The sequence below is a fragment of the Trachemys scripta genome, chromosome 11, assembly GCF_013100865.1.
Source record: "Trachemys scripta elegans isolate TJP31775 chromosome 11, CAS_Tse_1.0, whole genome shotgun sequence".
Taxonomy (NCBI): Eukaryota; Metazoa; Chordata; order Testudines; family Emydidae; genus Trachemys; species Trachemys scripta.
The window spans coordinates 72,209,169-72,222,921 of record NC_048308.1 but is presented as its reverse complement, the minus strand read 5'-3'; the positions used below and the strand labels follow the sequence as shown (position 1 = coordinate 72,222,921).

Here is a 13,753-nt window from a genome sequence, read left to right as displayed (position 1 = left end):
GCCAGTACTGAAGTGTAATTAATGTAGTGTGTGTCTTTAGTCTTTATACTGAAAATCCTTTACTGTTTGAGCCTTGGCAAGGTCTTGTTGCAAATGCCCATCGGACTGCACGATAACGTTTTAGATTGATTTTCCTGATCAACCAGCCATTGAGAAGGCTAGTAAATTACTGGGCCAACTTGATGAGCTAGAGAAAGACCTTGGGAGTCACTAAAATATATGTTGGCAGGTGCCAGTATAAGAACCTAGACAGGTAGACTTTCATGTGCTTACAAGTAGGCACTTGTAACTCCCAATTCTCACCTGGAAAGTCCACAAACCTATTTTTACTTCAGTTTATCCTTAATCTTTATTCATAACTATTTTCATTGGGCAAGAACTTCAGTAGTGACCTGGGATTTTGTGTGCCTCAAATATTGGGTGCCCAACTTGAAATTTGCTGAGCACCCACCTTCTGAAAATCTTGCCCTTATTAAGGTATCTCAGGTTGGGCACCCAAAATCACTAGTCAGTTTTGAGGACCTTGGCCATTGGGTTTCTTTTGTCATATCAGAGTTAATAATTTCACACTTAGTGGCAAAGTGTATGGCTATAGTTTTAATATTAGTCTCAAAGATACCTTGAGTCATGAAGGCTGTCTGATGACTTTGTGGTTGATTCATTGTTGTGGGCAAGTATCTTGGGAAGCTTTTGAACACTATAGTCCCATTCTAGTCACATATCTCTTTTTTAATTTGATGCAATAAGGCTGGCTGCTGGCATCTTGGTGGATCAGGAACAAAATTCATTAGAGAGTATAAATATCTCCAGATGACTGAAAAACAGACACACCCGAAGAACTGACCTTATGGAGAGCTATTATGGCTCAATAGTGGTCTCTAGTTTCTGTGCCAAAAGTGGTAGTGTTAACCTGAACCCTTCGAAGTGTAATCTTCGGGTTGTCCATAGTTAAGACCTGAGATTGGTATATCTGTGCTTAAAAAATAAACACAGTTTGCCTTGCTGTCTGGAGGCAGTAGATTATGTTGTCAGAAAGGCCTGGATCTACAAATAGACATAGGGGTTGCAATGCCTAACTTGCTGTTACCTAAAAATCACTGAAATCCACAACGCCTGCATTAGGCCATGTTCTCCCTATACAATGAATGGGGGGAGGCATGCAGTTTAGGTGCCTAAATCCCTTCATGGATCTAGGGCAGAGGAATCAGGATTTACTTTCTTTCCTCCCCATGTTGGGACTGCCAAGGAGGAGTGCAGTTCCTCAGAGGGAAGGAGCATCTTTATGACTGATGCGTGGGACTGTGTCCAGCCAGCCTTCCTTGGCCGCAGGAGAGTCCCACAATGCGGCAGAGGAAAAGTGAGGTCAGACAGTGCAATGAATGCCTTCTCAAACAAGAAAACCCATTCAATTTTTCCAAATGGCAACCCATTATTAGCAGACTTTGCTGTGGTCAAACTCCTCTTTTATTCTACGTTAAAACGCATTGCAAAGCGCATAGAAGTGTAGGACCGGAAGGGACCTCAAGAGGTCTTCTAGTCCAGTCCCCTGCACTCAAGGCAGGACTAAGTATTATCTAGACCAGGATAGTAAAAAGGTGGACCGCAGGCCAAATCTAGACCAAAAGACAAGTTTGAACAGACTGCAAAATCTTTTTATTTACTTCTTATCATTATTATTTTTTAAATAATTTTTAGCCTCTCATTCTCTCATAATGCAATCTCCAATACATTGTACTGTGAATTGATGAGTGACTGGTTCTCCTTAATTCCTTATTTGCTTAATTTGAGCTATCATCATTTCCACTTATAAAAAATTGTATTTTCCTTTTTAAAAAATTACTTAATGCTCATAGGCTCATTTACACTGTTGAAAGCTGTAGTCCTGCCTCCAGTGCTTTCGACGTTTAATGGCTTTGTGTTTAAACATGGCACCAAAAAAAAAAAGTACACTTGATACCAAAACCGTTCATTTCAGGAAGAGTGAACCAATGCTTACTGTTTTATTGTACAACATCCAGAGGCTTGACCACTATGTTTCATGTATACAGCGGTTTGATTTTATTTTTCATGTAATGCATTTAAAAATATAAGCAATGGGGTATATTACTAATGCACAGCTTGCATGAGTTTGTTGAACAGGGGCACTTGTGGTGTGAAAAATGTTTCTCTAGAGTCTGGACCTTGACTACGCCTTGACCAAGAAATTTGGACCTTGACAAAAAATAATTGACTACCCCTGATCTAGCCCAATACTAAATGTACATAAATACTATCCCTCTCTTGTTCTTACAGTAAAGTCTATTGTTAACAACAAATTTTAGTAAAAGTTCCTATATACAAAGTATATAGGTCGTCTTGAACTAATAAGGCTGCTAATTTAATATCCATTGCCAGGAATGAGCTCTGTCTGTATACAAATGCTTAGAGAATGGAAGGGACGAGTGAGTGACATTCTGCTCTGCAATACTGCGTAATTAGTTACCAGCAGTGTACACTGAACTTGTATTGGATTTTTTTTCTGTACATGTTACCATTCCTAGATCTGTAACTAGATGGTGCTGTTCAATCATCAAATCTGATAAACTAGATTTGAGGAAAACTATCAGGTCATTTAGTTCATTCTTCTGCCTGGGCGGGATTGTTCTGTAGAGTATTTTGTCCTGTGAAGGTAAGCAGTGGGACTTTATCCATTTCCTGTGAGAAGCTGTATAACACCTAATAGATTTCACTGTCAAGAGACTTTTGTTTGGTAATCAGCCTAAATCTCCTTTTGAATAATTTCATTTAATTTCTCCTGATTAAATCTCTTTAAACCGTAGCAAACAAATCTGCTCCCTTCTACCCATTCACATTTTTCAAACGCACATGGCAGTTGTATCCTTCCTCAGTGATCATTTAGTCATACTATATATCTTTATATCATATGACCTCTAAATACCTGCCTGCTAGTGTACTGGGTCTTTATCGCTACTGCTTTTCAGATCACATCAGAGACATCGTTATGATCCAGAGAGAAGCTGTTATTTTTCTGACAATAGAGAAGAACTGTTTGAGGAGGAGATTAAAAGTGCTTGGTAGCAGTATAGTTGAGAGGGTATTGGATTTCAGGAAAGCATTTGCCTTAATTTGAGGAATTAAGAAACTGAACGTGTGGTGCAAAAAGAAATAGTATTAAAAATATCTTCACTCAGGCACTGTAGTAAGAGTACATATCTTCCCTGATGTTGCTAAAACTACTCCTGCTGACAGAAGAACGTTTCTTCCTTCCATATTCAGTTCTTTAGACTTTAAAGCCTAAAGCTGTTACTTAGCAAAGATCAGAAAAATTGTCTGTTCGTATTTTGAGTGCTGTTTATGTGCATTAATTTATTATTAGATATTGTTTTATTTTAAAAATCCAATCTATAAAGTGGGTAAAGATGGTAAATTAATGCTTAGGATTCAGCAGTGTTATGTTTTGACTAGAGGATATTAGACACCATAACTTTTAACTGTTGATTGTAATGTAGCATTTATTTATTCGTGGCTTCATATGAAATACTTTCCATGCCCACTCTCACAAACATACCTATGCTTTCTTGAAACACTGGTGTTAGAAAAAGGTTAAATCTACAAATGCAATAGCTATGTAGTGAAAGTACTTAAAATAATATACAAATTTTTCAGGTCAAACAAAGAGGTCACCTTGGAAATACACAAGGTTTGCTATCTTGATTAGCTTCATTCAGCCTAACAAATTCCTGAAAAGACTTCTCAAATATATTTGGTTAGAACCTGACTCCTATGTTAAACAGTCAGAGAAAGAAACAGATGTTATGTTTTGTATTCCACTTCATTTATTTGATGCATGGCAAAAGTAGACAGGTTATGAAATAGAATTTTTGCTACGTGGGATCACTTACTAAAAACTCCCATCTTTGTACTACCAAAAAAGTTCACTGGCTCTGAAAAAGAAGCAATTCCGCAAGATTTTTGCTAGAAACAAATGTATTAAATAGTTCCATAACCTGGATAAAGTTACCTTTTATCACAAATGGTGTAAAAACAAAAAAATCTTATCACTTTAAGACCAAACCAATCATGATGCTTGTTGATATTATTTTTGTTAAAGTTCCTCAGAATAGCATAGACTCTGAACTATGATATGGTGGATCCCCCATAAAAGCAATTAGTAATTTATACATGCAGTGGTGTAGTCATGTCAGTCGCAGGATATTAGAGAGACATGGTGAGGTAACAATTTTATAGCTGAAGAAGCGTTCTGTGTAGCTCAAAAGCTTGTCTTTCTCACCAACAGAAGTTGGTTCAATAAAAGATGTTACCTCATTAGTAATTTATGACCGTTAAATTAGCTGTGTTTGTTTAAACCATCCTCAGATCAAGTGTTGTGACACAGTCTGTTCTTTGGGAGCCCGAGCTTCTCTGTATCCTACTATTTTGTGACACAAGGAAATGCTTACAGTGGGATTTAACTATTAGAATGCAGCTACCCTAGGGCCATACCGAAGGTCAATTGTATTATCAGTGCTTTGTCATGATGTAGTGATTATTTAAAGCTGCAATAAAATACAGTGAGAAACTTTTCATATTAGCATAATGAATACATTTCTGCATGTAGACAACCATACTATTTCAGGGCTTCTACAGTAGAGCCTGGATATGGCTGATTAACCTTTCATTTAACATCACTGAGAGAAAATTAGCATAGGCTAATGGAATGCTCAAATCCAGCTTGTCTTTTATCCTAGTCCTAGGTTCAGGTCACTGTGACTGCAGCTCTCAGGAATACCTTGGTTGCATGTAGTGAACATGAGAACAGGATTTTGTGAATATTATTTATTATTTGAGTTGCAGTAGTGCCTGGAGTCCCCAGTTAGGAATCGGGGGCGCATTGTGCAAGACACTGCATGTGTACACCTCGCAACCAAAAAAAGAGATGATCCCTGCACTGAAGAGCTTACTGTGTAAATGTAAGCTGAGCCAACAGGTAGATACAGCAAACAGATCGGGAGCACAAGGTCACAGTGAGACAGTTATGATTATTGTAATTAACAGGGGTCACAGCACATCTGCTGCCTAATTAGTGTTTTGTAGGTGTCATGCCGGAAGCAAGTTTCAAGGAGGAATTTGAAAGAGGATAATGAAGTGTCTTGGTGGAGTTATGTGGGGAGCCCTTCCCATGCATGACCTGAAAGAAAGCATGAAGTTGTCTGAAGGAAAATTAGAGTATGTCTACACTGAAATGTAAGCCCAGGATTTGAACTCAGGCTCAAGCCTACCCCCTTCCATCCACACACAAATTGCACTAACTCAGGGCACAGTCCCAGGACCCCATGGGGATGCAGGGTCCAAGCCTGAATCAAGCTGGAACACAGGGTTCAAGCCCTATTGGTTTGCGGTGTTTATGCAGTCACACCAGACTTGGGCACTAGGAGTCCACCAAAAGTATCCCACAGGCTGACTTTCTTTGTTCACTGGACAGTCAAGTTTAGAGGGGAAGTCAATTTTTCCTACATTGTACCACCAACAAAGGGCTAGAGCGGACATGTGTGGGAGTGCACTAGTAATTCTGGCATATGGATGGTTGCCTTGGGCCTACATAATGTAGTGTAGACACTGGATCCCTAGGCTGGGACCCTGGATTTAACAGTTCCTAATTTGGGGTTACAAATGAGTGTAGACTCTCAAGCCCTAGATTAACAATTCCGGTCTGCTAACTCGTGGTTTACTGACCCTGGGCTTTCATTGCAGTGTAGACATATCCTTAGACTAATGGCTGATGAAGGCTGGTACCATTGACAGAGAGATGGGGATTCAATAGCTTAACAGTCTGAGAGATGATGGGTAGGGAGAGCTAAGCCATGAAGGGCCTTAAATATGAAGACAAGTTAGTTGTGTTTGTTGCAATGGGTGAGGCATGGAAATTGCCAGTGAAGGGATGTAAGAGAGGGGTCACGCAGTAAATGACAAGCCAGGAAGGTGATTTTTTCAGTATCATGTTGAATGGATATAAATGCGGGGGCAGTGGGGGTGAAGCATCTGCGAAGGCAAAGAAAGACGAGATTGTAGTAGGAAAGGTTGAAGATAATGAAGACATAAACCAGAGCTTTAGCAGAATGGACAGAAAGCAAATGCTGGATCTTAGAGATGTCATTCAGAAAGAACCAATGTATGTATAGAACTGCTACCCCATCTACAAATCAGTGCTGATTTAATATTTTCCACTTAACTTCCTGTATGTATAAAAATTAATCATTAGATTTGTTTGTGGATGTGTTTGGGTTTCAGAACCTCCGAGGACTTTGCTGAAACAAACCCTTGCTAAGTATTTAGATTTGATGCTTCTACAGGACATTCATTGATGTTGAGTGAGATGATCTCCAGAAGCTGGGCTGGGTTCATAGAATCATAGAATATCAGGGTTGGAAGGGACCTCAAGAGGTCATCTAGTCCAACCCCCTGCTCAAAGCAGGACCAATTCCCAGCTAAATCATCCCAGCCAGGGCTTTGTCAAGCCGGGCCTTAAAAACCTCCAAGGAAGGAGACTCCACCACCTCCCTAGGTAACGCATTCCAGTGCTTCACCACCCTCCTAGTGAAATAGTGTTTCCTAATATCCAACCTGGACCTCCCCCATTGCAACTTGAGACCATTGCTCCTTTTTCTGTCATCTGCCACCACTGAGAACAGCCGAGCTCCATCCTCTTTGGAACCCCCCTTCAGGTAGTTGAAGGCTGCTATCAAATCCCCCTTCATTCTTCTCTTCTGGAGACTAAACAATCCCAGTTCCCTCAGCCTCTCCTCATAAGTCATGTGCTCCAGACCCCTAATCATTTTTGTTGCCCTCCGCTGGACTCTTTCCAATTTTTCCACATCCTTCTTGTAGTGTGGGGCCCAAATCTGGACACAGTATTCCAGATGAGGCCTCACCAATGTCGAATAAAGGGGAACGATCACGTCCCTCGATCTGCTGGCAATGCCCCTACTTATACAGCCCAAAATGCCATTAGCCTTCTTGGCAACAAGAGCACACTGTTGACTCATATCCAGCTTTTCGTCCACTGTGACCCCTAGGTCCTTTTCTGCAGAACTGCTACCTAGCCATTCGGTCCCTAGTCTGTAGCAGTGCATGGGATTCTTCCGTCCTAAGTGCAGGACTCTGCACTTATCCTTGTTGAACCTCATCAGGTTTTTTTTGGCCCAATCCTCTAATTTGTCTAGGTCCCTCTGTATCCGATCCCTACCCTCTAGTGTATCTACCACGCCTCCTAGTTTAGTGTCATCTGCAAACTCGCTGAGAGTGCAGTCCACACCATCCTCCAGATCATTAATAAAGATATTAAACAAAACTGGCCCCAGGACCGACCCTTGGGGCACTCCGCTTGAAACCGGCTGCCAACTAGACATGGAGCCATTGATCACTACCCGTTGAGCCCGACGATCTAGCCAGCTTTCTATCCACCTTACAAGTCCATTCATCCAGCCCATACTTCTTTAACTTGGCGGCAAGAATACTGTGGGAGACTGTATCAAAAGCTTTGCTAAAGTCAAGGAATAACACATCCACTGCTTTCCCCTCATCCATAGAGCCAGTTATCTCATCATAGAAGGCAATTAGGTTAGTCAGGCACGACTTCCCCTTGGTGAATCCATGCTGACTGTTCCTGATCACTTTCCTCTCCTCTAAATGTTTCATAATTGATTCCTTGAGGACCTGTTCCATGATTTTTCCAGGGACTGAGGTGAGGCTGACTGGCCTGTAGTTCCCCGGATCCTCCTCCTTCCCTTTTTTAAAGATGGGCACTACATTAGCCTTTTTCCAGTCATCAGGGACCTCCCCTGATCACCATGAGTTTTCAAAAATAATGGCTAATGGCTCTGCAATCTCATCTGCCAACTCCTTTAGCACCCTTGGATGCAGCGCATCCGGCCCCATGGACTTATGCACGTCCAGTTTTTCTAAATAGTCCCGAACCACTTCTTTCTCCACATAGGGCTGGTCACCTTTTCCCCATATTGTGCTGCCCAGTGCAGCAGTCTGGGAGCTGACCTTGTTCGTGAAGAAAGAGGCAAAAAAATCATTGAGTACATTAGCTTTTTCCACATCCTCAGTCACTAGGTTGCCTCCCTCATTCAGTAAGGGGCCCACACTTTCCTTGACTTTCTTCTTGTTGCTAACATACCTGGAGAAACCCTTCTTGTTACTCTTAACATCTCTTGCTAGCTGCAACTCCACGCGTGATTTGGCCTTCCTGATTTCACTCCTGCATGCCTGAGCAATAGTTTTATACTCCTCCCTGGTCATTTGTCCAATCTTCCACTTCTTGTAAGCTTCTTTTTTGCGTTTAAGATCAGCAAGGATTTCACTGTTTAGCCAAGCTGGTCGCCTGCCATATTTACTATTCTTTCTACACATTGGGATGGTTTGTTCTTGCAACTGCAATAAGGATTATTTAAAATACAGCCAGCTCTCCTGGACCCCTTTGCCCTTCATGTTATTCTCCCAGGGGATCTTGCCCATCTGTTCCCTGAGGGAGTCAAAGTCTGCTTTTCTGAAGTCCAGGGTCCGTATTCTGCTGCTCTCCTTTCTTCCTTGTGTCAGGATCCCGAACTCGACCATCTCATGGTCACTGCCTCCCAGGTTCCCATCCACTTTTGCTTCCCCTACTAATTCTTCCCTGTTTGTGAGCAGCAGGTCAAGAAAAGCTCTGCCCCTAGTTGGTTCCTCCAGCACTTGCACCAGGAAATTGTCCCCTACACTTTCCAAAAACTTCCTGGATTGTCTGTGCACTGCTGTATTGCTCTCCCAGCAGATATCAGGGTGATTAAAGTCTCCCATGAGAACCAGGGCCTGCGATCTAGCAACTTCTGCTAGTTGCTAGAAGAAAGCCTCATGCACCTCATCCCTCTGGTCTGGTGGTCTATAGCAGACTCCAACCACGACATCACCCTTGTTGCTCACACTTCTCAACTTTATCCAGAGACTCTCAGGTTTTTCTGCAGTTTCATACCGGAGCTCTGAGCAGTCATACTCCTCTCTTACATACAACGCAACTCCCCCACCTTTTCTGCCCTGCCTGTCCTTCCTGAACAGTTTATATTCATCCATGACAGTACTCCAGTCATGTGAGTTATCCCACAAAGTCTCTGTTATTCCAATCGCATCACAGTTCCCTGACTGCCAGGACTTCCAGTTCTCCCTGCTTGTTTCCCAGGCTTCTTGCATTTGTGTATAGGCACTTAAGATGACTCATCGATCGTCCCTCTTTCTCAGCATGAGACAGGAGTCCTCCCCTCTTGCTCTCTCCTGCTTGTGCTTCCTCCCAGGATCCCATTTCCCCACTTACCTCAGGGCTTTGGTCTCCTTCCCCCGATGAACCTAGTTTAAAGCCCTCCTCACTAGGTTAGCCAGCCTGCTGGCGAAGATGCTCTTCCTTCTCTTTGTTAGGTGGAGCCCGTCTCTGCCTAGCACTCCTCCTTCTTGGAACACCATCCCATGGTCGAAGAATCCAAAGCCTTCTCTCCGACACCACCTGCGTAGCCATTCATTGACTTCCACGATTCGACGGTCTCTACCCAGGCCTTTTCCTTGCACAGGGAGGATGGACGAGAACACCACTTGCGCCTCAAACTCCTTTATCCTTCTTCCCAGAGCCACGTAGTCTGCAGTGATCTGCTCAGAGTCATTCTTGGCAGTATCATTGGTGCCTATGCGGAGAAGCAGGAAGGGGTAGCGATCCGAGGGCTTGATGAGTCTCGGCAGTCTCTCCGTCACATCGTGTATCCTAGCTCCTGGCAAGCAGCAGACCTCTCGGTTTTCCCAGTCGCGGCAGCAGATAGATGACTCAGTCCCCCTGAGGAGGGAATCCCCGACCACCACCACCCTCCTCCTTCTCTTGGGAGTGGTGGTCGTGGAACCCCCATCCCTAGGACAGTGCATCTTTTGCCTTCCAATCGGTGGAGTGTCCTTCTGCTCCCTTCCCTCAGATGGGTCATCTAGTCCACTCTCCGCATTAGTACCTGTAGAGAGAACATGGAAACGATTGCTCACCTGTATCTCCATTGCTGGTGCATGGACGCTCCTCTTTCTCCTTCTGGAGGTCACATGCTGCCAAACCTCTTCACAATCCTTCTGTCCCTGCTGCGCCTGCTCTGAATCTTTAGAACATTGTGGCCGTAGAAGCATCTCCTGATGTCTGTTCAGGAAATCTTCATTTTCCCTTATGCAACGCAGTGTTGATACTCGTTTCTCCAGCCCTCGAACCTTCTCCTCCAATATGGAGACCAGCTTGCACTTTGTACAGCCAAAGTTGCTTCTGTCCTGTGGAAGAAAGACAAACATCGCACAACCTGTGCAGGTTACAACAGCTGATCGCTCACCTTCCATATCACTGTCCTCTTAAGAGCTTCCTCAACTGTTGCAGGAACTACTCAGAGAAACCTGCAGATGAAAGCCTCAGTGAGCTCTCCCCAGGCAAACTCCCTCTGTTAGCCTCTGCTGTTTGCCGCTCAGCTGGTTCGCTGCTGACTGCCCTTATATACCAGTCAGGCCCACTCAAGGCCCACCTGGAACAAAGCACTCCCAATTCACACTTTTCAAACAAACAAGCAAGCAATCAAGCACACGGTCAAACTGACCAACTGTCCCAGCAGCAGACACTCAGATACTCACCAACACAGCCCCCCTAATGCAGCACTTAGCGTACCTCCTCTCAGACAGCTCCCAGGCAAACTCCCTCTGTTAGCCTCTGCTGTTCGCCGCTCGAAAAAAAAGCCGGGTTGGGTGGCTTTTCCTGTGTTTGTTTCAGCATTCCTATTCCTTTGTATAAATATGAACTTTAAGTTGTGTTTTATAAATAAAAAGTAATATCCCTGCTCTTTTTGAAACCGAACTTTTTTTCTTTGTGGGTTCCAGTTCAGAAGCTGGTAACACTAACTTTCATAATTCGCACTGCAGAGAACATTGTGTCCTTGTTTCTTGGCCTCCTACTGAACTTCAGACCTGATATAAGCAGAAAAAACATCCTGTTCATTGAGAAATGATTTGTTTTACTGTTTTCCTATGGTTACAGTGAAAAGGTTTCTCTTGGTGATCCCTAGTAGATAGTCTGTTTAAAATGCAGAAACTATGCTATTTATGATCACACAATATTTTGTATAATAAAAAATCCAAACTTTTTTTGGAGACAAATGGATTAAAAAAACACCAAAACTTGTCCAAAATGAGTTTTCTGCTCTTTCCTGTGCTGTAGAAAAAAAGGGGGAAACGATGTAGCTCAATAAAAGTGTGACTGTTTTGTTCTACTTTGATAGCAGGACGTACTACTTCAGTAAAAGGGCACGTAGAAACTGTTAACCACTTACAGTGTGCATGTTTTGTAATTTAATCCATATTTCACTTCCGTTCATTTTAAAATAACAAGCACTGTATGTGGTAATAAACATAGAATGAAAAACTATTATCAAATAATTCATTGAAATATTGACTATAGAAATACCCTTTCCAAATGGTGAACAATTACATCACCTCTTTCCTAATTTTTTTAGGATGTTGGGCATTTCAAATTTACCGAACAAAGTGAATATTAGAACTGTGTGTTCTGTGAGAAACCATCTGCAGAGCTATGCACGCCATTAGCTTGTGCTAGTTGCTTAAGAAAGGCGGAATGAAATGAAAGTAAATCCTGGGTGTTGGTGGTTTATTTTGAGTTCCCATCCCTCCCCGCAACTCCCATGTCAATGGCAGTTTTTCCCTCATTGATTAAAAAAAGAGAATGTTCCTACTTTTTAATTTAGCAAATCCCTGCGTGCAGTTCCACATTGCAGTCTGTTCTGAACAAGGGAAGGGGAAAGGCAGACAGACCTTTTTCCCCAGGCATCCAAAATAAACATTTATCTTGGTGTCATAAAAAAACATGAAGAAAAGGAGGCACATTGGGCCTATAGAGTGAAATAGTCCTTTTATATGGGGACAGTTTATTGATTCTTGGATTTTATTGCGAGTGGGTTGTTTGAGGTATATGACCAACTGAAATGATTCTGGCATTTTTCTTAAAATGGAATATATCCTGTTATATATTCGTGCAAAATGAGCAAAGGTGACATGTAGGATTTTACCACCCACATTGCTTGTTGTAACGCACCATCTGCCACAATTCTTAGGGATTTAAAGAGAAATTATCCAAGCAAATTTTAACCCATAAATGTAGCTATGAGATCAGGAACTCTTAGTTTTTATTAACTGCCTTTCTCACTGGGCATTCTTGCAAAGTTTTACTTATTTACTCTGTAGAAATAGCAGCTGTTCCTCAAGGAGTGTCCTTAGGGGTGCTCTGCTATACACTTGTCTGCATCCCTGCGCCTCTGACCGATAGCAGTGTCCGTTCAGCCTGCATATGCACTCTCTCTCCCTTGTGCTCTTCTTTGAGGCTGCCTAGCCCTGCGCGGGTGAACCAACCTCAGTTCTTTCTCAGCTGCCTTTGGCCTGAAACAGAGCGAATAGCATTCTGCTTTTCTCTTTTCAGAGGCTAAGGCCTGGTCTACACTACAAGTTTAGGTCGAATTTAGCAGAGTTAAATCGAATTAAGGCTGGACACGTTCACACGGCTAAGTCCCTTTTTTCGACGTAAAGGGCCCTTTAAACCGGTTTCTTTACTCCACCTCCAACAAGGGGATTAGCGATAAAATCGGCCTTAGCGGGTCGGAATTGGGGTAGTGTGAAGGGAATTTGACGTTATTGGCCACCAGGAGCTATCCCACAGTGCTTCATTGTGACCGCTCTGGACAGCACTCTCAACTCAGATGCACTGATCAGGTAGACAGGAAAAGCCCAGCGAACGTTTGAATTTCATTTCCTGTTTGCCCAGCATGGAGAGCACAGGTGACCACGCAGAGCTCATCAGCAGAGGTAACGGTGATGGAGTCCCAGGATCGCAAAAGAGCTCCAGCATGGACCGAACAGGAGGTACGGGATCTGCTCGCCATATGGGGAGATGAATCAGTGCTAGCTGAACTCCGTAGCAGTAAACGAAATGGCAAAATATTAGAAAAGGTCTCCAAGGTCATGAAGGACAGAGGCCATAACAGGGACGCACAGCAGTGCCGCGTGAAAATTAAGGAGCTAAGGCAAGCCTACCACAAAGCCAGAGAGGCAAACGGAAGGTCCGGGGCAGAGCCGCAAACATGCCGCTTCTACGCGGAGCTGCATGCCATGCTAGGGGGTGCAGCCACCACTACCCCAACCGTGTGCTTTGACTCCTTCAATGGAGAAACACACAGGGAAGCAGGTTTGGGGTACAAGGAAGATGAGGATGAAGATAATGTAGATAGCTCACAGCAGCAAGGAAGCTGAGAAACCGGTTCCCCCAACAGCCAGGGTATGTTTATCACCCTGGACCTGGAACCAGTAACCCCCAAACTCACCCAAGGCATGCTCCCAGACCCTGAGGGCACACGGGACCTCTGGTGAGTGTACCTTTGTAAATATTACACATGGTTTAAAAGCAAGCGTGATTAATGATTAATTTACCCTGGCAATCGCGGCCAGTACAGCTACTGGAAAAGTCTGTTAACGTGTATGGGGATAGAGCGGAAATCCTCCAGGAACATCTCCAGAAAGCTCTCCTTCATGTACTCCCAAAGCCTTTGCAAAAGGTTTCTGGGGAGGGCTGCCTTATCCCGTCCGCCATGGTAGGACACTTTACCACGCCAGGCCAGTAGCACGTAGTCTGGAATCATTGCATAACAAAGCATGG

The 13,753-nt window shown here is 43.4% G+C and overlaps 1 protein-coding gene across 6 annotated transcripts in view; it reads left to right on the top strand.

The window, feature by feature from the left end:
• Window positions 1-13,753, top strand: part of TRAF3IP1 (TRAF3 interacting protein 1) — a 115,579-nt gene that overhangs the window by 81,028 nt on the left and 20,798 nt on the right. The gene's annotated exons all lie outside the window — the stretch shown is intronic.